The following is a 26,082-nucleotide window of genomic DNA, read 5'->3' on the forward strand; positions in this document are numbered from 1 at the left end:
ACCTATCCACCCATCCATCCATCCATCCATCCACCCAAACCCATCCATCTATCCATCTACCCAAACCCATCCATCCACCCAAACCCATCCATCTACCCAAGCCCATCCATCCACCCATACCCATCCATCCATCCATCTACCCAAACCCATCCATCCACCTACCCAAACCCATCCATCCACCCAAACCCATCCATCCATCCATCCACCCACCCAAACCCATCCATCCATCCACCCAAACCCATCCATCCATCCATCCACCAGCCCAAACCCATCCACTCATCCATCCATCCATCTACCCACCCAAACCCATCCATCCGAATTTCATGAGTATTCAACAAACTATGTAGCTTCTTACCTGTCATCTTTGCATCCAGCTCTATGATAATGAAGAGGGAATTGTCACTCAGAATAGTCTTATTTTAAAGACGTCACAGCTGGGATGGAAGTGTCGAGATATCCTGTTTCGTCACCAATATTGTGTGACTGCATGTGTCAGCCTCAAATTCTGGCTCCTCAATGATGAGTTGTAGGGTGAAGTTTACCTTAGACACTAATCATTGGTCAGTTTTGCATTTTCTCCACTCATGGTTACGGTTAGAATTAGGGGAAGGGAAGCTGTTCCTAGATCTGCACCTAGGGGAAGCCTCACCCAATGATGATGTCCTAATGAAAATTGCACTGCTGGGTTTTTAGCAGAAGTCACCCCATGAGAGGATGAATTCATACAAAAGAGTGTGAACAGAAATGGAAATAGACAGGACATGTGATTCTTTTAGCTCTATTGAAGATGGGGGAAACAGTGTTCAGTGGGGATCTTTTTATGAAATGATCACTTAGCCTTATACTGTTATTCTATCTAAAGCTTCTTATACAGTCAACAGATAGTCTGTACATTTCTTTCTATCCATCCATCCAACCCATCCTCCATCCATCCACCCACCAAAACCCATCCACCTATCCACCTATCCACCCAAACCCATCCATCCACCCACCCAAACGCATCTATCCATCCACCCACCCAAACCCACCCATCCACTCACCCAAACCCATCCAACCATCCATCCATTCATCCACCCAAACCCATCCATCCATTCATCCACCCAAACTAACCCATCCATCCACCCACCCAAACCCACCCATCCATCCATCCATTCATCCACCCAAACCCATCCATCCACCCAAACTCATCCATCCATCCACCCAAACTAATCCATCCAAACCTATCCATCTATCCACCCAAACATCCTCCCAAACCCATCCATCCATCTATCCACCCAAACTCATCCATCCACCCAAACTCATCCCTTAATCCATTCATCCACCCACCTAAACCCATCCATCCACCCAAACCCATCCATCCACCCAAACTCATCCATCCACCCAAACCCATCCCTTCATCCATTCATTCATCCACCCACCCAAACCCATCCACCCATCCACCCACCCAAACCATCCACCCATCCACCCACCCAAACCCATCCATCCACCCACCCAAACCCATCCATCCATCCATCCACCCACCCAAACTCATCCATCCATCCACCCAAACTAATCCATCCAAACCTATCTATCCATCCATCCATCCACCCAAACCCATCCATCCATCCACTCAAACCCATCCATCCACCCATTCAAACCCATCCATCCATCCATCCATCTACCAAACCCATCCACCCATCCATCCATCCACCCACCCAAACCCATCCATCCATCCATCCATCCATCTATCCAAACCCATCCATCCACCCAAACCCATCCACCCATCCACCCATCCATCCACCCAAACCCATCCATCCATCTACCCAAACCCACCCATCACCCAAAACCATCCATCCATCCATCAATCCAAACCCATCCATCCACTCAAACCCATCCACCCATCCATCCACCCAAACCCATCCATCCAACCATCTACCCAAACCCACCCATCCATCCACCCAAACCCATCAACCCATCTATCCAACCATCTACCCAAACCCACCCATCCATCCACCCAAACCCAACCACCCATCCATCCACCCAAACCCATCCATCCACCCAAACCCATCCATCCATCCATCTACCCAAACCCATCCATCCATCCACCCAAACCCATCCATCCATCCATATACCCAAGCCCATCCATCCACCCATACCCATCCATCCATCTACCCAAACCCATCCATCCACCCACCCAAACCCATCCATCTACCCAAACCCATCCATCCACCCACCCAAACCCATCCACCTACCCAAACCCACCCATCCATCCACCCAAACCCATCCACCCATCTATCCAACCATCTACCCAAACCCACCCATCCATCCACCCAAACCCATCCACCCATCCATCCACCCAAACCCATCCATCCACCCAAACCCATCCATCCATCCACCAATCTACCCAAACCCATCCATCCATCCACCCAAACCCATCCATCCATCCATATACCCAAGCCCATCCATCCACCCATACCCATCCATCCATCCATCTACCCAAACCCATCCATCCACCCACCCAAACCCATCCACCTACCCAAACCCATCCATCCATTCACCCAAACCCATCCATCCATCCATTCACCCAAAACCATGCATCCACCCAAACCCATCCACCCACCCAAACCCATCCATCTACCCAAACCCATACATCCATCCATCCATCCATCCAAACCCATCCATCCACTCAAACCCATCCATCCATCCACCCAAACCCATCCAAACCCATCCACCCATCCATCCACCCAAACCCATCCAAACCCATCCATCCATCATCCATCTACCCAAACCCATCCATCCACCCAAACCCATCCGTCCACCCATCCATCCACCCAAACCCATCCATCCAACCATCTACCCAAACCCACCCATCCATCCACCCAAACCATCTATCCATCCATCCATCTACCCAAACCCATCCATCACCCAAAACCATCCATCCATCCATCCATCCAAACCCATCCATCCATTCAAACCTATCCACCCATCCATCCATCCATCCACCCAAACCCATCCATCTATCCATTAACCCAAACCCATCCATCCACCCAAACCCATCCATCTACCCAAGCCCATCCATCCACCCATACCCATCCATCCATCTACCCAAACCCATCCATCCACCCAAACCCATCCATCCATCCATCCATCCACCCACCCAAACCCATCCACCCATCCATCCACCCAAACCCATCCATCCATCCATCCACCCACCCAAACCCATCCACTCATCCATCCATCCATCTACCCACCCAAACCCATCCATCCGAATTTCATGAGTATTCAACAAACTATATAGCTTCTTACCTGTCATCTTTGCATTCAGCTCTATGATAATGAAGAGGGAATTGTCACTCAGAATAGTCTTGTTTTAAAGACGTCACAGCTGGGATGGAAGTGTCCAGATATCCTGTTTCGTCACCAATATTGTGTGACTGCATGTGTCAGCCTCAAATTCTGGCTCCTCAATGATGAGTGGCTTAGTGGGTAAGAGCGTTGTGCCAGTAACCGAAAGGTCGCTGGTTCTAATCCCCAAGCTGACTAGGTGAAAAATCTGTCGATGTGCCCTTGAGCAAGGCACTTAACCCTAATTGCTCCTGTAAGTCGCTCTGGATAAGAGCGTCTGCTAAATGACTAAAATGTAAATGTAAATGTAATGAGTTGTAGGGTGAAGTTTACCTTAGACACTAATCATTGGTCAGTTTTGCATTTTCTCCACTCATGGTTACGGTTAGAATTAGGGGAAGAGAAGCTGTTCCTAGATCTGCACCTAGGGGAAGCCTCACCCAATGATGATGTCCTAATGAAAATTGCACTGCTGGGTTTTTAGCAGAAGTCACCCCATGAGAGGATGAATTCATACAAAAGAGTGTGAACAGAAATGGAAATAGACAGGTCATGTGATTCTTTTAGCTCTATTGAAGATGGGGGAAACAGTGTTCAGTGGGGATCTTTTTATGAAATGATCACTTAGCCTTATACTGTTATTCTATCTAAAGCTTCTTATACAGTCAACAGATAGTCTGTAAATTTCTTTCTATCCATCCATCCAACCCATCCTCCATCCATCCACCCACCAAAACCAATCCACCTATCCACCTATCCACCCAAACCCATCCATCCACCCACCCAAACGCATCTATCCATCCACCCACCCAAACCCACCCATCCACTCACCCAAACCCATCCAACCATCCATCCATTCATCCACCCAAAACCATCCATCCATTCATCCATTCATCCATCCACTCAAACCCATCCATCCACCCACCCAAACCCCTCCACCCATCCATTCACCCAAACCCATCCATCCATCCACCCAAAACCATTCATCCACCCAAACCCATCCACCCACCCAAACAAATCCATCTACCCAAACCCATACATCCATCCATCCATCCATCCAAACCCATCCATCCACTCAAACCCATCCATCCATCCATCCATCCATCCACCCAAACCCATCCAAACCCATCCACCCATCCATCCACCCAAACCCATCCAAACCCATCCATCCATCCATCTACCCAAACCCATCCATCCACCCAAACCCATCCATCCACCCATCCACCCATCCATCCACCCAAACCCATCCATCCAACCATCTACCCAAACCCACCCATCCATCCACCCAAACCATCCATCCATCCATCCATCTACCCAAACCCATCCATCACCCAAAACCATCCATCCATCCATCCATCCAAACCCATCCATCCATTCAAACCTATCCACCCATCCATCCATCCATCCATCCACCCAAACCCATCCATCTATCCATCTACCCAAACCCATCCATCCACCCAAACCCATCCATCTACCCAAGCCCATCCATCCACCCATACCCATCCATCCATCCATCTACCCAAACCCATCCATCCACCTACCCAAACCCATCCATCCACCCAAACCCATCCATCCATCCATCCACCCACCCAAACCCATCCATCCATCCACCCAAACCCATCCATCCATCCATCCACCAGCCCAAACCCATCCACTCATCCATCCATCCATCTACCCACCCAAACCCATCCATCCGAATTTCATGAGTATTCAACAAACTATGTAGCTTCTTACCTGTCATCTTTGCATCCAGCTCTATGATAATGAAGAGGGAATTGTCACTCAGAATAGTCTTATTTTAAAGACGTCACAGCTGGGATGGAAGTGTCGAGATATCCTGTTTCGTCACCAATATTGTGTGACTGCATGTGTCAGCCTCAAATTCTGGCTCCTCAATGATGAGTTGTAGGGTGAAGTTTACCTTAGACACTAATCATTGGTCAGTTTTGCATTTTCTCCACTCATGGTTACGGTTAGAATTAGGGGAAGGGAAGCTGTTCCTAGATCTGCACCTAGGGGAAGCCTCACCCAATGATGATGTCCTAATGAAAATTGCACTGCTGGGTTTTTAGCAGAAGTCACCCCATGAGAGGATGAATTCATACAAAAGAGTGTGAACAGAAATGGAAATAGACAGGACATGTGATTCTTTTAGCTCTATTGAAGATGGGGGAAACAGTGTTCAGTGGGGATCTTTTTATGAAATGATCACTTAGCCTTATACTGTTATTCTATCTAAAGCTTCTTATACAGTCAACAGATAGTCTGTAAATTTCTTTCTATCCATCCATCCAACCCATCCTCCATCCATCCACCCACCAAAACCCATCCACCTATCCACCTATCCACCCAAACCCATCCATCCACCCACCCAAACGCATCTATCCATCCACCCACCCAAACCCACCCATCCACTCACCCAAACCCATCCAACCATCCATCCATTCATCCACCCAAACCCATCCATCCATTCATCCACCCAAACTAACCCATCCATCCACCCACCCAAACCCACCCATCCATCCATCCATTCATCCACCCAAACCCATCCATCCACCCAAACTCATACATCCATCCACCCAAACTAATCCATCCAAACCTATCCATCTATCCACCCAAACATCCTCCCAAACCCATCCATCCATCTATCCACCCAAACTCATCCATCCACCCAAACTCATCCCTTAATCCATTCATCCACCCACCTAAACCCATCCATCCACCCAAACCCATCCATCCACCCAAACTCATCCATCCACCCAAACCCATCCCTTCATCCATTCATTCATCCACCCACCCAAACCCATCCACCCATCCACCCACCCAAACCCATCCACCCATCCACCCACCCAAACCCATCCATCCACCCACCCAAACCCATCCATCCATCCATCCACCCACCCAAACTCATCCATCCATCCATCCACCCAAACTAATCCATCCAAACCTATCTATCCATCCATCCATCCACCCAAACCCATCCATCCATCCACTCAAACCCATCCATCCATCCATCCATCTACCAAACCCATCCACCCATCCATCCATCCACCCACCCAAACCCATCCATCCATCCATCCATCTATCCAAACCCATCCATCCACCCAAACCAATCCACCCATCCACCCATCCATCCACCCAAACCCATCCATCCATCTACCCAAACCCACCCATCACCCAAAACCATCCATCTATCCATCCATCCAAACCCATCCATCCACTCAAACCCATCCACCCATCCATCCACCCAAACCCATCCATCCAACCATCTACCCAAACCCACCCATCCATCCACCCAAACCCATCCACCCATCTATCCAACCATCTACCCAAACCCACCCATCCATCCACCCAAACCCATCCACCCATCCATCCACCCAAACCCATCCATCTACCCAAACCCATCCATCCATCCACCCAAACCCATCCATCCATCCATATACCCAAGCCCATCCATCCACCCATACCCATCCATCCATCCATCCATCTACCCAAACCCATCCATCCACCCACCCAAACCCATCCATCTACCCAAACCCATCCATCCACCCACCCAAACCCATCCACCTACCCAAACCCACCCATCCATCCACCCAAACCCATCCACCCATCTCTCCAACCATCTACCCAAACCCACCCATCCATCCACCCAAACCCATCCACCCATCCATCCACCCAAACCCATCCATCCACCCAAACCCATCCATCCATCCATCCATCTACCCAAACCCATCCATCCATCCACCCAAACCCATCCATCCATCCATATACCCAAGCCCATCCATCCACCCATACCCATCCATCCATCCATCTACCCAAACCCATCCATCCACCCACCCAAACCCATCCACCTACCCAAACCCATCCATCCATTCACCCAAACCCATCCATCCATCCATTCACCCAAAACCATTCATTCCCCCAAACCCATCCACCCACCCAAACCCATCCATCTACCCAAACCCATACATCCATCCATCCATCCATCCAAACCCATCCATCCACTCAAACCCATCCATCCATCCACCCAAACCCATCCAAACCCATCCACCCATCCATCCACCCAAACCCATCCAAACCCATCCATCCATCCATCCATCTACCCAAACCCATCCATCCACCCAAACCCATCCATCCACCCATCCATCCACCCAAACCCATCCATCCATCCATCTACCAAAACCCATCCATCACCCAAAACCATCCATCCATCCATCCATCCATCCAAACCCATCCATCCATTCAAACCTATCCACCCATCCATCCATCCATCCACCCAAACCCATCCATCTATCCATTTACCCAAACCCATCCATCCACCCAAACCCATCCATCTACCCAAGCCCATCCATCCACCCATACCCATCCATCCATCTACCCAAACCCATCCATCCACCCAAACCCATCCATCCATCCATCCACCCACCCAAACCCATCCACCCATCCATCCACCCAAACCCATCCATCCATCCATCCACCCACCCAAACCCATCCACTCATCCATCCATCCATCTACCCACCCAAACCCATCCATCCGAATTTCATGAGTATTCAACAAACTATATAGCTTCTTACCTGTCATCTTTGCATTCAGCTCTATGATAATGAAGAGGGAATTGTCACTCAGAATAGTCTTGTTTTAAACCCATCCACCCATCCATCCACCCAAACCCATCCATCCAACCATCTACCCAAACCCACCCATCCATCCACCCAAACCCATCAACCCATCTATCCAACCATCTACCCAAACCCACCCATCCATCCACCCAAACCCAACCACCCATCCATCCACCCAAACCCATCCATCCACCCAAACCCATCCATCCATCCATCTACCCAAACCCATCCATCCATCCACCCAAACCCATCCATCCATCCATATACCCAAGCCCATCCATCCACCCATACCCATCCATCCATCCATCTACCCAAACCCATCCATCCACCCACCCAAACCCATCCATCTACCCAAACCCATCCATCCACCCACCCAAACCCATCCACCTACCCAAACCCACCCATCCATCCACCCAAACCCATCCACCCATCTATCCAACCATCTACCCAAACCCACCCATCCATCCACCCAAACCCATCCACCCATCCATCCACCCAAACCCATCCATCCATCCACCCAAACCCATCCAAACCCATCCACCCATCCATCCACCCAAACCCATCCAAACCCATCCATCCATCCATCCATCTACCCAAACCCATCCATCCACCCAAACCCATCCATCCACCCATCCATCCACCCAAACCCATCCATCCAACCATCTACCCAAACCCACCCATCCATCCACCCAAACCATCCATCCATCCATCCATCTACCCAAACCCATCCATCACCCAAAACCATCCATCCATCCATCCATCCAAACCCATCCATCCATTCAAACCTATCCACCCATCCATCCATCAATCCACCCAAACCCATCCATCTATCAATTTACCCAAACCCATCCATCCACCCAAACCCATCCATCTACCCAAGCCCATCCATCCACCCATACCCATCCATCCATCTACCCAAACCCATCCATCCACCCAAACCCATCCATCCATCCATCCACCCACCCAAACCCATCCACCCATCCATCCACCCAAACCCATCCATCCATCCATCCACCCACCCAAACCCATCCACTCATCCATCCATCCATCTACCCACCCAAACCCATCCATCCGAATTTCATGAGTATTCAACAAACTATATAGCTTCTTACCTGTCATCTTTGCATTCAGCTCTATGATAATGAAGAGGGAATTGTCACTCAGAATAGTCTTGTTTTAAAGACGTCACAGCTGGGATGGAAGTGTCCAGATATCCTGTTTCGTCACCAATATTGTGTGACTGCATGTGTCAGCCTCAAATTCTGGCTCCTCAATGATGAGTTGTAGGGTGAAGTTTACCTTAGACACTAATCATTGGTCAGTTTTGCATTTTCTCCACTCATGGTTACGGTTAGAATTAGGGGAAGGGAAGCTGTTCCTAGATCTGCACCTAGGGGAAGCCTCACCCAATGATGATGTCCTAATGAAAATTGCACTGCTGGGTTTTTAGCAGAAGTCACCCCATGAGAGGATGAATTCATACAAAGAGTGTGAACAGAAATGGAAATAGACAGGACATGTGATTCTTTTAGCTCTATTGAAGATGGGGGAAACAGTGTTCAGTGGGGATCTTTTTATGAAATGATCACTTAGCCTTATACTGTTATTCTATCTAAAGCTTCTTATACAATCAACAGATAGTCTGTACATTTCTTTCTATCCATCCATCCAACCCATCCTCCATCCATCCACCCACCAAAACCCATCCACCTATCCACCTATCCACCCAAACCCATCCATCCACCCACCCAAACGCATCTATCCATCCACCCACTCAAACCCACCCATCCACTCACCCAAACCCATCCAACCATCCATCCATTCATCCACCCAAACCCATCCATCCATTCATCCACCCAAACTAACCCATCCATCCACCCACCCAAACCCACCCATCCATCCATCCATTCATCCACCCAAACCCATCCATCCACCCAAACTCATCCATCCATCCACCCAAACTAATCCATCCAAATCTATCCATCTATCCACCCAAACATCCTCCCAAACCCATCCATCCATCTATCCACCCAAACTCATCCATCCACCCAAACTCATCCCTTAATCCATTCATCCACCCACCTAAACCCATCCATCCACCCAAACCCATCCATCCACCCAAACTCATCCATCCACCCAAACCCATCCCTTCATCCATTCATTCATCCACCCACCCAAACCCATCCACCCATCCACCCACCCAAACCCATCCATCCACCCACCCAAACCCATCCATCCATCCATCCACCCACCCAAACTCATCCATCCATCCATCCACCCAAAATAATCCATCCAAACCTATCTATCCATCCATCCATCCACCCAAACCCATCCATCCATCCACTCAAACCCATCCATCCACCCATTCAAACCCATCCATCCATCCATCTACCAAACCCATCCACCCATCCATCCATCCATCCACCCAAACCATCCACCCATCCATCCATCCATCCATCCACCCAAACCCATCTATCCACCCACCCAAACCCATCCACCCATCCATCCATCCATCCACACACCCACCCAAACCCATCCATCCATCCATCCACCCACCCATGGTGGGAATTCAGGTATTCAATTTACCAACAAATTTCACTTTTTTCTTATTATGCACGCATACATTTTCTTAGTATATCATTTTTCCCAAAAAATATTTTGTGATAAAATAAAGAAAATTAGTATAGGTTAGAAGTATAGGTTGAAGTATGGACTACAGTAGGCTCAAATAAGCACTGTGGGGTGATTTATTACACTAGCCCACCTCCCATTCTGTAACAATCACATGACCAGAACTAGTTATTGGTAAGTGTCACTTCTGAGAGACTGGTGGTTTCACTCCTGGCAATGCCACACCCCCCTGTGGTAAACAATCATTCATTTTGTGAGAATTAATTCATTGATAGTGGCTCAGAAGACTTCAAAGCCTAGATAGAAATTACATTCCACTTTGAAGACTACTCTGTCAGATTTGCACACCATGTATAGACAGCCAATTATAGTTGTCATTTTCTCAGAATGTCCATTGTTTCTTCAGACTCCCAGCCAACCATGATAGATGGAATGGAATGTATTTTCTGTTTGAAAACTGATAACAGGTTCCTTGTTTTGTTTACGGACTACTGCATGACATTTGTTCCATTCACATAAATATATCACTCATATTATTCTCTGCTTTTTTATGTGTGTTCATTGGAGTAGGTGGTACAGATACCCTTTAATCCAGTGGTTCTCAACCTTTTTCGGTTACTGTACCACCAATTGAATTTTACTCTGCCCGGAGTACCCCTGAAGTACCCCCTCATGTGTATTTTACCAATAGGCCTATGGTGTCATTAGTCTTTTCAAGTACCCCCTGTGGATAGGCCAATAACCCCAGGGGCCCTAGTAACACTGGTTGGGAACCACTGCTCTAATCTATATAAACAGATAGCAATTAAACAATCTGCAACAAATTAACTATTTTGGTGGAAATCACACATTTCTTCCAGCTTCATGAAACAGGTGTCGGGGTGTGACCTAAATCAAAATTGAACAACAACAAACTAGCAGGAGGAAATTTGCGGATGAACTATGCTCCTCACAGAGCAAAATAGTATTTGATGTCCACCAAGATAGTACATTTGTTGCATATTGTTTAATTACTATTTGTTTATGTAAGACATAAGCGACATGTGGTCGGTTACGGTCCCAGGCCAGTAAAAAACTTGTTTTAATTTTGGGGGGAACTCAGTCAGTCTCAACTTACTGTTGAGAGTTAGAATAGTAGAATACACAAGGTGTTTGAAAGTTGGTTGTGCATCAGCAATTTTTATTGTGTTACAGTCACTAAATTCGCCATGTCAGCTAACAATTTTTAGATTGGTAAATTAGTCTAGCCAGCTAACTAAATTTGTAGTAATCATGGCCGGGTGCCCTGACCTCCAGTGGCCATGGGCCCTGACTTCCAGGGGGCCCCCATCGATTTTTTTCAGATATCATTAACATGGCATAAGTCATGGTAAAATGTGTAGAATTTCAGGAAATTAGCTTTAAAACTGCACAAATTTCTGCCCACCTCATGGCAAAATTAGTAGAATTGCAGGAAATGTGTTAAAAAAGTGAAAAATGTTCTCTCCGCCTCATGGCAAAATGTGTTGAACTGCAGAAAAAATGATTTGAAACTGCTACATTTTCTCAATACTGTCAAGAGGGGGGCCACTAAAATCTCGCTTAGTACCCCCAAAAGGCTACAGCCGGCCCTGGGTATCTGTACCACCCAATCCCAAAAAACAAAAACAAAAATAAGACAATAATATTTCAGATATCAATGGTTTACAAACACATTTGCGACAACAATATATCTTCAATTTATTGATAAAATGCATCCCGTGATCCTGGTGATACTGTGTATCTTGTTTAATGTACAACTCCCTAGTTGTTGAGAAACATAGTCAGTTACCAAGAGAACTTTGCCTAGAGAGTTCTGCACTGCCTCTTTTCCCCTTTACTCTACAAAGCATTCTATGAATTTCACTATCTGAGAGGGCACTGCCCTGAGTACATTGTGTTGTATGTTTTTGACCAGCCCAAGTTGTCACACTATCATCTTCCTATTTGTCAAACACCCCCCATCACACACACACACACCATTCTCACAGTCAATGAGGTGCTCTCCCAAGAGTTCCTAAAGGAATCATTCATTATGTATACAACTTATCTTGAGAAAGGCCACTAGCCCAAAACGTTGACCAAAGTACCATGTCCACCTTTGTGAACAATGAATATTACACCTTTGTGAACAATAAGATACACCAATGTGAACAATAAGATACACCATTGTGAATAATAAGATACACCATTGTGAATAATAAGATACACCATTGTGAATAATAAGATACACCATTGTGAATAATAAGATACACCATTGTGAATAATAAGATACAGATCTCCAGCATTTTTGTCTCTCAGCCTGTCATTTTTATAGGATGCTACAAGACAGCATCTTGAAATGTAGTCTACTAGTAGTAGTCTGTAGTGTGCTTCTGTAGTCTACTAGTAGTAGTCTGTAGTGTGCTTCTGTAGTCTACTAGTAGTAGTCTGTAGTGTGCTTCTGTAGTCTACTAGTAGTAGTCTGTAGTGTGCTTCTGTAGTCTACTAGTAGTAGTCTGTAGTGTGCGTCTGTAGTCTACTAGTAGTAGTCTGTAGTGTGCTTCTGTAGTCTACTAGTAGTAGTCTGTAGTGTGCTTCTGTAGTCTACTAGTAGTAGTCTGTAGTGTGCTTCTGTAGTCTACTAGTAGTAGTCTGTAGTGTGCTTCTGTAGTCTACTAGTAGTAGTCTGTAGTGTGCTTCTGTAGTCTACTAGTAGTAGTCTGTAGTGTGCTTCTGTAGTCTACTAGTAGTAGTCTGTAGTGTGCGTCTGTAGTCTACTAGTAGTAGTCTGTAGTGTGCTTCTGTAGTCTACTAGTAGTAGTCTGTAGTGTGCTTCTGTAGTCTACTAGTAGTAGTCTGTAGTGTGCTTCTGTAGTCTACTAGTAGTAGTCTGTAGTGTGCTTCTGTAGTCTACTAGTAGTAGTCTGTAGTGTGCTTCTGTAGTCTACTAGTAGTAGTCTGTAGTGTGCTTCTGTAGTCTACTAGTAGTAGTCTGTAGTGTGCTTCTGTAGTCTACTAGTAGTAGTCTGTAGTGTGCTTCTGTAGTCTACTAGTAGTAGTCTGTAGTGTGCTTCTGTAGTCTACTAGTAGTAGTCTGTAGTGTGCTTCTGTAGTCTACTAGTAGTAGTCTGTAGTGTGCTTCTGTAGTCTACTAGTAGTAGTCTGTAGTGTGCTTCTGTAGTCTACTAGTAGTAGTCTGTAGTGTGCTTCTGTAGTCTACTAGTAGTAGTCTGTAGTGTGCTTCTGTAGTCTACTAGTAGTAGTCTGTAGTGTGCTTCTGTAGTCTACTAGTAGTAGTCTGTAGTGTGCTTCTGTAGTCTACTAGTAGTAGTCTGTAGTGTGCTTCTGTAGTCTACTAGTAGTAGTCTGTAGTGTGCTTCTGTAGTCTACTAGTATTAGTCTGTAGTGTGCGTCTGTAGGCTACTAGTAGTAGTCTGTAGTGTGCTTCTGTAGGCTACTAGTAGTAGTCTGTAGTGTGCTTCTGTAGGCTACTAGTAGTAGTCTGTAGTGTGCTTCTGTAGGCTACTAGTAGTAGTCTGTAGTGTGCGTCTATAGTCTACTAGTAGTAGTCTGTAGTGTGCTTCTGTAGTCTACTAGTAGTAGTCTGCAGTGTGCTTCTGTAGTCTACTAGTAGTAGTCTGTAGTGTGCTTCTGTAGTCTACTAGTAGTAGTCTGTAGTGTGCGTCTGTAGTCTACTAGTAGTAGTCTGCAGTGTGCTTCTGTAGTCTACTAGTAGTAGTCTGTAGTGTGCTTCTGTAGTCTACTAGTAGTAGTCTGTAGTTTGCTTCTGTAGTCTACTAGTAGTAGTCTGTAGTGTGCTTCTGTAGTCTACTAGTAGTAGTCTGTAGTGTGCGTCTGTAGTCTACTAGTAGTAGTCTGCAGTGTGCTTCTGTAGTCTACTAGTAGTAGTCTGTAGTGTGCTTCTGTAGTCTACTAGTAGTAGTCTGTAGTGTGCTTCTGTAGTCTACTAGTAGTAGTCTGTAGTGTGCTTCTGTAGTCTACTAGTAGTAGTCTGTAGTTTCCTTCTGTAGTCTACTAGTAGTAGTCTGTAGTGTGCTTCTGTAGTCTACTAGTAGTAGTCTGTAGTGTGCGTCTGTAGTCTACTAGTAGTAGTCTGCAGTGTGCTTCTGTAGTCTACTAGTAGTAGTCTGTAGTGTGCTTCTGTAGTCTACTAGTAGTAGTCTGTAGTTTGCTTCTGTAGTCTACTAGTAGTAGTCTGTAGTGTGCTTCTGTAGTCTACTAGTTGTAGTCTGTAGTGTGCTTCTGTAGTCTACTAGTAGTAGTCTGTAGTGTGCTTCTGTAGTCTACTCATCAACTTTTTATGGAATTATGTAATGATTCTTATCCAATTAAATCGTCAACAAAAGCATGCTCCTGTGTTGTTTGATTTGAGGAACATTTGCTAACTACAGAATGTGTAGCCTACATATCTGCCGTGTTTGCGTGAGGAAGAGAGTGTACATGTGTGAGAGAGAGAGAGAAAACATGTCCAAGTCTTGTGACATGTCAATGTCGAAAGTAAGAGAAGAACTGAACTCTGTACTATTGAGTCTAGGGCTGATTGCTCAATTGGCCTCATAATCAAAGGCTTAGCATGTCATTCTGTGGGACCACAGACGAGTAAACCACCAATAAGCAATAATAAAACACCTGTTGTTTCAATGACATCCCCTCAATCATTAAACTAATGCCCTGTCTCTGTCCGTCTGCATGTCTGTCTCAGTGGATCAAGGGAATCCATTATCAAAGGACAATATAGCAGTAAAAAGAGCTGGTCTCCCCATTCAGACCCATGTAATGACGGCCCTCTGCTGGTGAATGGGCGTAATAGTCGTTTGGTAATAACAGATCGAAAGTACAGTATCTATGGGTAATAAACCGACTGTAGGCTCTTCATAATACCAACCACTAGAGGGGAGCCAAGTGTAGCCTTTTGAACCATGTTTGGTGAGATAGCTTGCCTGAGACCTAAAATACATCTGCCAGCCCCTGACTGGAAGGTACCTTCTGTTCTTGGTACAGTTTACATTTACGTCATTTAGCAGACGCTCTTATCCAGAGCGACTTACAGGAGCATTTAGGGTTAAGTGCCTTGCTTAAGGGCACATCGACAGATTTTTCAAATAGTCGGCCCGGGGATTAGAACCAGCGACCTTTCGGTTACTGGCACAACGCTCTTACCCACTAAGCTACCTGCCACCCTACAGTTGACTCTGGAGTGTTGAAAGATTTGGAACTAGTTATAATAATAATAATATGACATTTAGCAGACGCTTTAATGCAAAGCGACTTACAGTCATGCGTGCATAATTTTTTTTGTGTATGGTTGGTCCCGGGGATCGTACCCACTACCTTGGCGTTACAAACGCTGTGCTCTACCAGCTGAGCTACAGAGTTGGTCACATCACAGTTTCGTTTATTGAGTCATTATTCCCTTTGAGGAAATGTGTCTTGCGTCAATCTAATCAAGCAGCTTTGGACAAACAACAACAGCACAGGGTATTTATTAGCTAACACAACAGACAACAGAGGGCATTATATACATGTACAGACAACAGGGCAAAAGTATATGGAGGGACATTAAAAAACACATAAATATAGGGTCTGAGTCTGCAGTCTGATAGTGCCAGCACATATTCAGTGTCAGGCTAGGAATGTTAGGTTACACTATGTTAAACAGGGACAATCTTATAAGTTATTCAAAGCAGGGGTTCGTTCCATTTCAATTCCAATCAGTTCAGAAAGTGAACCAAACTCCAATTAAGATTTTAAAAATGTCCTCATTGAAAAGCATTGAAGATAATTTGAATTTGAATTTTAGAGTACTTCCTGAAATGACTGGAATTAAAATGGAATTGAAATCAACCCTGATTCAAAGTAAATAATAATATAATATGCCGTTTAGCAGACGCTTTTATCCAAAGCGACTTACAGTCGTGCGTGCATACATTTTTGTGTATGGGTGGTCCCGGGGATCGAACCCACTACCTTGGCGTTACAAGCGCCGTGCTCTACCAGCTGAGCTACAGAGGACCACAAGTAATGTGGGGACAACCTGCCAGATCAATCATAACAGTCCATTCCCTTCTGAGGTCTGGGATGTGGACCTGCTGTATCGAGACACCGACCCCCTCTCTGGTCCCTGTGACTTCCTGACCAGGGCACCCAGGTTTCTCTTGAACTTCTCCCCCACAAAGGCATACAGCACTGGGTTAACACAGCTGTGGAGCAGGGCCAGGCTGTGGGTGACCTGGAGGGCCAGGTCCACCCTGTTCCTGTCAGCACAGTCGAAGGGCACCAGCTTGGCCCTCATCAGGGTGTCGGTCATTACCGTCAAGTGGAACGGCGTCCAGCACAGGAGGAAGGCGATCACCACGGCAACGATGACCCGCATGGCCCTGTGCTTCTGGAAGCCGCGCGTCCGCAGCAACCGGCCACGGTAACACTGTAGCACGCCACCATGATGACTAGTGGGAGCAGGAACCCTATGATGTGGCGTAAGCTGCGAGTAGCGAGCCGCCAGTGGGTGGCGCTGCCAAGGTCGAAGCGCTCAGCGCACTTCGTCGGACCACCACCGGAGGGCGTAAAGGCGTCGTTGAAGAGGGCGGGGAGAGAGAGGATGCCCCCCAGAGCCCAGATGAAGGTGCAGGCGACCCAGCTGCAGGCCCTGCGGCGGTCCTTACGGGACTTGGCAGAGCGAACGATCACCAGGTAGCGGTCGACACTGATACACACCAGGAACAGGATGCTGGTGTAGAAGCTAGTCTCCATAACCAGGCTGAGGAACTTACATAGGAAGTCACCAAAGATCCAGCCGTGGAGCATGGCAGCAGCCCAGAAGGGCAGGATCAGAGCCAGCAGCCCGTCGGCTACCGTCAGGTGAAACAGGTAGATGTCGGATGGGGTCAGGGACTGGTGACTGGAGCCAATCACTAGCCCCACAAGTAGGTTACCAGGAACAGCCAATAGGAAGATGGCGATGTGAAGGACACACAGGGATATGACGGCACTGGTATACAGGGGCTGAGCTGCACAGGATAAGGTGTTAGAGTTCAGGACAAAGGAGGTGATGTTGATGTAATAGGAGTCGTTGGGTGAATCGTACTAATAGTCCAGGATGTATGATTCTTTTAGCTCTATTGGAGATGGGGAAAACAGAGGTCAGTGGGGATCTTTTATGATTTGATCACTTCGCCTTATAATGTTATTCTATCTAAAGCTTCTCATACAGTCAACAGATATTCTGTACATTTCTTTCTACCCATCCATCAACCCATCAGCCATCCACCCACCCAACCTCATCCATCCATCCACCCACCCACCCACCCACCCAAACCCATCCATCCATCCACCCAAACCCATCCACCCACCCAACCTCATTCATCCATCCATCCATCCACCCACCCACCCAAACCCATCCATCCACCCACCCAAACCCATCCATCGATCCATCCACCCAAACCCATCCATCCACCCAAACCCATCCATCTACCCAAACCCATCCACCCACCTATCCACCCAAACCCATCCATCCATCCATCCAAACCCATCACCCACTCAAACCTATCCATCCACCCACCCAAACCCATCCACCCAAACCCATCCATCCACCCAAACCCATCCATCCATCCATCCAGCCATCAAAACCCATCCATCCACTCAAACCCATCCATCCATCCATCCATCCACCCAAACCCATCCACCCAAACCCATCCATCTGCCCAAACCCATCCAACCATCCATCTACCCAAACCCATCCACCCATCCACCCACCCAAACCCATCCATCCACCCAAACCCACCCAAACCCACCCAAACCCATCCACCCACCTATCCACCCAAACCCACCCAATCCCATCCATCCATCAGTCCAAACCCATCCATCCACTCAAACCCATCCATCCACCCAAACCCCTCCACCCATCCATCCAACCAAACCCATCCACCCACCCAAACCCATCCACCCATCCATCCACCCAAACCCATCCAAACCCATCCATCCACCCACCCAAACCCATCCATCCATCCATCCATCCATCCATCTATCCAAACCCATCCATCCACCCAAACCCATCCACCCATCCACCCAAACCCATCCATCCATCTACCCAAACCCATCCGTCACCCAAAACCATCCATCCATCCATCCATCCAAACCAATCCATCCACTCAAACCCATCCACCCATCCATCCACCCAAACCCATCCATCCAACCATCTACCCAAACCCACCCATCCATCCACCCAAACCCATCCACCCATCTATCCAACTATCTACCCAAACCCACCCATCCATCCACCCAAACCCATCCACCCATCCATCCACCCAAACCCATACATCCACCAAAACCCATCCATCCATCCATCTACCCAAACCCATCCATCCATCCACCCAAACCCATCCATCCATCCATCTACCCAAGCCCATCCATCCACCCATACCCATCCATCCATCCATCTACCCAAACCCATCCATCCACCCACCCACACCCATCCACCTACCCAAACCCATCCATCCATCCATCCAAACCCATCCATTCACTCAAACCCATCCATCCACCCACCCAAACCCCTCCACCCATCCATTCACCCAAACCCATCCATCCATCCATCCACCCAAAACCATTCATCCACCCAAACCCATCCACCCACCCAAACCCATCCATCTACCCAAACCCATACATCCATCCATCCATCCATCCAAACCCATCCATCCACTCAAACCCATCCATCCATCCACCCAAGCCCATCCAACCCCATCCACCCATCCATCCACCCAAACCCATCCAAACCCATCTATCCATCCATCCATCTACCCAAAACCATCCATCCACCCAAACCCATCCATCCACCCATCCACCCATCCATCCACCCAAACCCATCCATCCAACCATCTACCCAAACCCATCCATCACCCAAAACCATCCATCCATCCATCCATCCAAACCCATCCATCCATTCAAACCTATCCACCCATCCATCCATCCATCCACCCAAACCCATCCATCTATCCATCTACCCAAACCCACCCATCCACCCAAACCCATCCATCTACCCAAGCCCATCCATCCACCCATACCCATCCATCCATCCATCTACCCAAACCCATCCATCCACCTACCCAAACCCATCCATCCACCCAAACCCATCCATCCATCCACCCACCCAAACCCATCCACCCATCCATCAACCCAAACCCATCCATCCATCCATCCACCCACCCAAACCCATCCACTCATCCATCCATCCATCTACCCACCCAAACCCATCCATCCGAATTTCATGAGTATTCAACAAACTATATAGCTTCTTACTTGTCATCTTTGCATCCAGCTCTATGATAATGAAGAGGGAATTGTCACTCAGAATAGTCTTGTTTTAAAGACGTCACAGCTGGGATGGAAGTGTCGAGATATCCTGTTTCGTCACCAATATTGTGTGACTGCATGTGTCAGCCTAAAATTCTGGCTCCTCAATGATGAGTTGTAGGGTGAAGTTTACCTTAGACACTAATCATTGGTCAGTTTTGCATTTTCTCCACTCATGGTTACGGTTAGAATTAGGGGAAGGGAAGCTGTTCCTAGATCTGCACCTAGGGGAAGCCTCACCCAATGATGATGTCCTAATGAAAATTGCACTGCTGGGTTTTTAGCAGAAGTCACCCCATGAGAGGATGAATTCATACAAAAGAGTGTGAACAGAAATGGAAATAGACAGGACATGTGATTCTTTTAGCTCTATTGAAGATGGGGGAAACAGTGTTCAGTGGGGATCTTTTTATGAAATGATCACTTAGCCTTATACTGTTATTCTATCTAAAGCTTCTATACAGTCAACAGATAGTCTGTACATTTCTTTCTATCCATCCATCCAACCCATCCTCCATCCATCCATCCACCCACCAAAACCCATCCACCTATCCACCCACCCAAACCCATCCATCCACCCACCCAAACGCATCTATCCATCCACCCACCCAAACCCACCCATCCACTCACCCAAACCCATCCAACCATCCATCCATTCATCCACCCAAACCCATCCATCCATTCATCCACCCAAACTAACCCATCCATCCACCCACCCAAACCCACCCATCCATCCATTCATCCACCCAAACCCATCCATCCACCCAAACTCATCCATCCATCCACCCAAACTAATCCATCCAAACCTATCCATCTATCCACCCAAACATCCTCCCAAACCCATCCATCCATCTATCCACCCAAACTCATCCATCCACCCAAACTCATCCCTTAATCCATTCATTCATCCACCCACCCAAACCCATCCACCCATCCACCCACCCAAACCCATCCACCCATCCACCCACCCAAACCCATCCATCCACCCACCCAAACCCATCCATCCATCCATCCACCCACCCAAACTCATCCATCCATCCATCCACCCAAACCCATCCATCCATCCACTCAAACCCATCCATCCACCCATTCAAACCCATCCATCCATCCATCTACCAAACCCATCCACCCATCCATCCATCCACCCAAACCATCCACCCATCCATCCAATGATCCATCCACCCAAACCCATCTATCCACCCACCCAAACCCATCCACCCATCCATCCATCCATCCATCCACACACCCATTCAAACCCATCCATCCATCCATCTACCAAACCCATCCACCCATCCATCCATCCACCCAAACCATCCACCCATCCATCCATCCATCCATCCACCCAAACCCATCTATCCACCCACCCAAACCCATCCACCCATCCATCCATCCATCCACACACCCACCCAAACCCATCCATCCATCCATCCACCCACCCATGGTGGGAATTCAGGTATTCAATTTACCAACAAATTTCACTTTTTTCTTATGATGCACGCATACATTTTCTTAGTATATCATTTTTCCCCCAAAATATTTTGTGATAAAATAAAGAAAATTAGTATAGGTTAGAAGTATAGGTTGAAGTATGGACTACAGTAGGCTCAAATAAGCACTGTGGGGTGATTTATTACACTAGCCCACCTCCCATTCTGTAACAATCGCATGACCAGAACTAGTTATTGGTAAGTGTCACTTCTGAGAGACTGGTGGTTTCACTCCTGGCAATGCCACACCCCCCTGTGGTAAACAATCATTCATTTTGTGAGAATTAATTCATTGATAGTGGCTCAGAAGACTTCAAAGCCTAGATAGAAATTACATTCCACTTTGAAGACTACTCTGTCAGATTTGCACACCATGTATAGACAGCCAATTATAGTTGTCATTTTCTCAGAATGTCCATTGTTTCTTCAGACTCCCAGCCAACCATGATAGATGGAATGGAATGTATTTTCTGTTTGAAAACTGATAACAGGTTCCTTGTTTTGTTTAGGGACTACTGCATGACATTTGTTCCTTTCACATAAATATATCACTCATATTATTCTCTGCTTTTTTATGTGTGTTCATTGGAGTAGGTGGTACAGATACCCTTTAATCCAGTGGTTCTCAACCTTTTTCGGTTACTGTACCACCAATTGAATTTTACTCTGCCCGGAGTACCCCTGAAGTACCCCCTCATGTGTATTTTACCAGTAGGCCTATGGTGTCATTAGTCTTTTCAAGTACCCCCTGTGGATAGGCCAATAACCCCAGGGGCCCTAGTAACACTGGTTGGGAACCACTGCTCTAATCTATATAAACAGATAGCAATTAAACAATCTGCAACAAATTAACTATTTTGGTGGAAATCACACATTTCTTCCAGCTTCATGAAACAGGTGTCGGGGTGTGACCTAAATCAAAATTGAACAACAACAAACTAGCAGGAGGAAATTTGCGGATGAACTATGCTCCTCACAGAGCAAAATAGTATTTGATGTCCACCAAGATAGTACATTTGTTGCATATTGTTTAATTACTATTTGTTTATGTAAGACATAAGCGACATGTGGTTGGTTACGGTCCCAGGCCAGTAAAAAACTTGTTTTAATTTTTGGGGGAACTCAGTCAGTCTCAACTTACTGTTGAGAGTTAGAATAGTAGAATACACAAGGTGTTTGAAAGTTGGTTGTGCATCAGTAATTTTTCTTGTGTTACAGTCACTAAATTCGCCAGCTAACAATTTTTAGATTGGTAAATTAGTCTAGCCAGCTAACTAAATTTGTAGTAATCATGGCCGGGTGCCCTGACCTCCAGTGGCCATGGGCCCTGACTTCCAGGGGGCCCCCATCGATTTTTTTCAGATATCATTAACATGGCATAAGTCATGGTAAAATGTGTAGAATTTCAGGAAATTAGCTTTAAAACTGCACAAATTTCTGCCCACCTCATGGCAAAATTAGTAGAATTGCAGAAAATGTGTTAAAAAAGTGAAAAATGTCCTCTCCGCCTCATGGCAAAATGTGTTGAACTGCAGAAAAAATGCTTTGAAACTGCTACATTTTCTCAATACTGTCAAGAGGGGGGCCACTAAAATCTCGCTTAGTACCCCCAAAAGGCTACAGCCGGCCCTGGGTATCTGTACCACCCAATCCCAAAAAACTTACACAAAAAATAAGACAATAATATTTCAGATATCAATGGTTTACAAACACATTTGCGACAACAATATATCTTCAATTTATTGATAAAATGCATGCCATGATCCTGGTGATACTGTGTATCTTGTTTAATGTACAACTCCCTAGTTGTTGAGAAACATAGTCAGTTACCAAGATAACTTTGCCTAGAGAGTTCTGCACTGCCTCTTTTTCCCTTTACTCTACAAAGCATTCTATGAATTTCACTATCTGAGAGGGCACTGCCCTGAGTACATTGTGTTGTAGGTTTTGACCAGCCCAAGTTGTCACACTATCATCTTCCTATTTGTCAAACACCCCCATCACACACACACACACCATTCTCACAGTCAATGAGGTGCTCTCCCAAGAGTTCCTAAAGGAATCATTCATTATGTATACAACTTATCTTGAGAAAGGCCACTAGCCCAAAACGTTGACCAAAGTACCATGTCCACCTTTGTGAACAATGCATATTACACCTTTGTGAACAATAAGATACACCATTGTGAACAATAAGATACACCATTGTGAATAATAAGATACACCATTGTGAATAATAAGATACACCATTGTGAATAATAAGATACACCATTGTGAATAATAAGATACAGATCTCCAGCATTTTTGTCTCTCAGCCTGTCATTTTTATAGGATGCTACAAGACAGCATCTTGAAATGTAGTCTACTAGTAGTAGTCTGTAGTTTGCTTCTGTAGTCTACTAGTAGTAGTCTGTAGTGTGCTTCTGTAGTCTACTAGTAGTAGTCTGTAGTGTGCTTCTGTAGTCTACTAGTAGTAGTCTGTAGTGGGCTTCTGTAGTCTACTAGTAGTAGTCTGTAGTGGGCTTCTGTAGTCTACTAGTAGTAGTCTGTAGTGTGCTTCTGTAGTCTACTAGTAGTAGTCTGTAGTGTGCTTCTGTAGTCTACTAGTAGTAGTCTGTAGTGTGCTTCTGTAGTCTACTAGTAGTAGTCTGTAGTGTGCTTCTGTAGTCTACTAGTAGTAGTCTGTAGTGTGCTTCTGCAGTCTACTAGTAGTAGTCTGTAGTGTGCTTCTGTAGTCTACTAGTAGTAGTCTGTAGTGTGCTTCTGTAGTAGTCTGTAGTGTGCTTCTGTAGTCTACTAGTAGTAGTCTGTAGTGTGCGTCTGTAGTCTACTAGTAGTAGTCTGTAGTGTGCTTCTGTAGTCTACTAGTAGTAGTCTGTAGTGTGCTTCTGTAGTCTACTAGTAGTAGTCTGTAGTGTGTTTCTGTAGTAGTCTGTAGTGTGCTTCTGTAGTCTACTAGTAGTAGTCTGTAGTGTGCTTCTTTAGTCTACTAGTAGTAGTCTGTAGTGTGCTTCTGTAGTCTACTAGTAGTAGTCTGTAGTGTGCTTCTGTAGTCTACTAGTAGTAGTCTGTAGTGGGCTTCTGTAGTCTACTAGTAGTAGTCTGTAGTTTGCTTCTGTAGTCTACTAGTAGTAGTCTGTAGTGTGCTTCTGTAGTCTACTAGTAGTAGTCTGTAGTGTGCTTCTGTAGTCTACTAGTAGTAGTCTGTAGTGGGCTTCTGTAGTCTACTAGTAGTAGTCTGTAGTGGGCTTCTGTAGTCTACTAGTAGTAGTCTGTAGTGTGCTTCTGTAGTCTACTAGTAGTAGTCTGTAGTGTGCTTCTGTAGTCTACTAGTAGTAGTCTGTAGTGTGCTTCTGTAGTCTACTAGTAGTAGTCTGTAGTGTGCTTCTGTAGTCTACTAGTAGTAGTCTGTAGTGTGCTTCTGCAGTCTACTAGTAGTAGTCTGTAGTGTGCTTCTGTAGTCTACTAGTAGTAGTCTGTAGTGTGCTTCTGTAGTAGTCTGTAGTGTGCTTCTGTAGTCTACTAGTAGTAGTCTGTAGTGTGCGTCTGTAGTCTACTAGTAGTAGTCTGTAGTGTGCTTCTGTAGTCTACTAGTAGTAGTCTGTAGTGTGCTTCTGTAGTCTACTAGTAGTAGTCTGTAGTGTGTTTCTGTAGTAGTCTGTAGTGTGCTTCTGTAGTCTACTAGTAGTAGTCTGTAGTGTGCTTCTTTAGTCTACTAGTAGTAGTCTGTAGTGTGCTTCTGTAGTCTACTAGTAGTAGTCTGTAGTGTGCTTCTGTAGTCTACTAGTAGTAGTCTGTAGTGTGATTCTGTAGTCTACTAGTAGTAGTCTGTAGTGTGCGTCTGTAGTCTACTAGTAGTAGTCTGTAGTGTGCTTCTGTAGTCTACTAATAGTAGTCTGTAGTGTGCTTCTGTAGTCTACTAATAGTAGTCTGTAGTGTGCTTCTGTAGTCTACTAGTAGTAGTCTGTAGTGTGCTTCTGTAGTCTACTAGTAGTAGTCTGTAGTGTGCTTCTGTAGTCTACTAGTAGTAGTCTGTAGTGGGCTTCTGTAGTCTACTAGTAGTAGTCTGTAGTGTGCGTCTGTAGTCTACTAGTAGTAGTCTGTAGTGTGCGTCTGTAGTCTACTAGTAGTAGTCTTTAGTGTGCTTCTGTAGTCTACTAATAGTAGTCTGTAGTGTGCTTCTGTAGTCTACTAATATTAGTCTGTAGTGTGCTTCTGTAGTCTACTAGTAGTAGTCTGTAGTGTGCTTCTGTAGTCTACTAGTAGTAGTATGTAGTGTGCTTCTGTAGTCTACTAGTAGTAGTCTGTAGTGTGCTTCTGTAGTCTACTAGTAGTGGTCTGTAGTGTGCTTCTGTAGTCTACTAGTAGTAGTCTGTAGTGTGCTTCTGTAGTCTACTAGTAGTAGTCTGTAGTGTGCTTCTGTAGTCTACTAGTAGTAGTCTGTAGTGTGCGTCTGTAGTCTACTAGTAGTAGTCTGTAGTGTGCGTCTGTAGTCTACTAGTAGTAGTCTGTAGTGTGCTTCTGTAGTCTACTAGTAGTAGTCTGTAGTGTGCTTCTGTAGTCTACTAATAGTAGTCTGTAGTGTGCTTCTGTAGTAGTCTGTAGTGTGCTTCTGTAGTCTACTCATCAACTTTTTATGGAATTATGGAATGAT

The 26,082-nt window shown here is 46.0% G+C and overlaps 1 pseudogene; it reads right to left on the reverse strand.

Annotated features, from left to right (window-relative positions):
* Positions 1–16,624: 16,624 nt before the first annotated feature.
* LOC121565898 lies at positions 16,625–19,894 on the reverse strand (annotated as a pseudogene).
* Between the last annotated feature and the right edge of the window lie 6,188 nt (positions 19,895–26,082).

Source organism: Coregonus clupeaformis, chromosome 9 (assembly GCF_020615455.1).
Source record: "Coregonus clupeaformis isolate EN_2021a chromosome 9, ASM2061545v1, whole genome shotgun sequence".
NCBI lineage: Eukaryota > Metazoa > Chordata > Actinopteri > Salmoniformes > Salmonidae > Coregonus > Coregonus clupeaformis.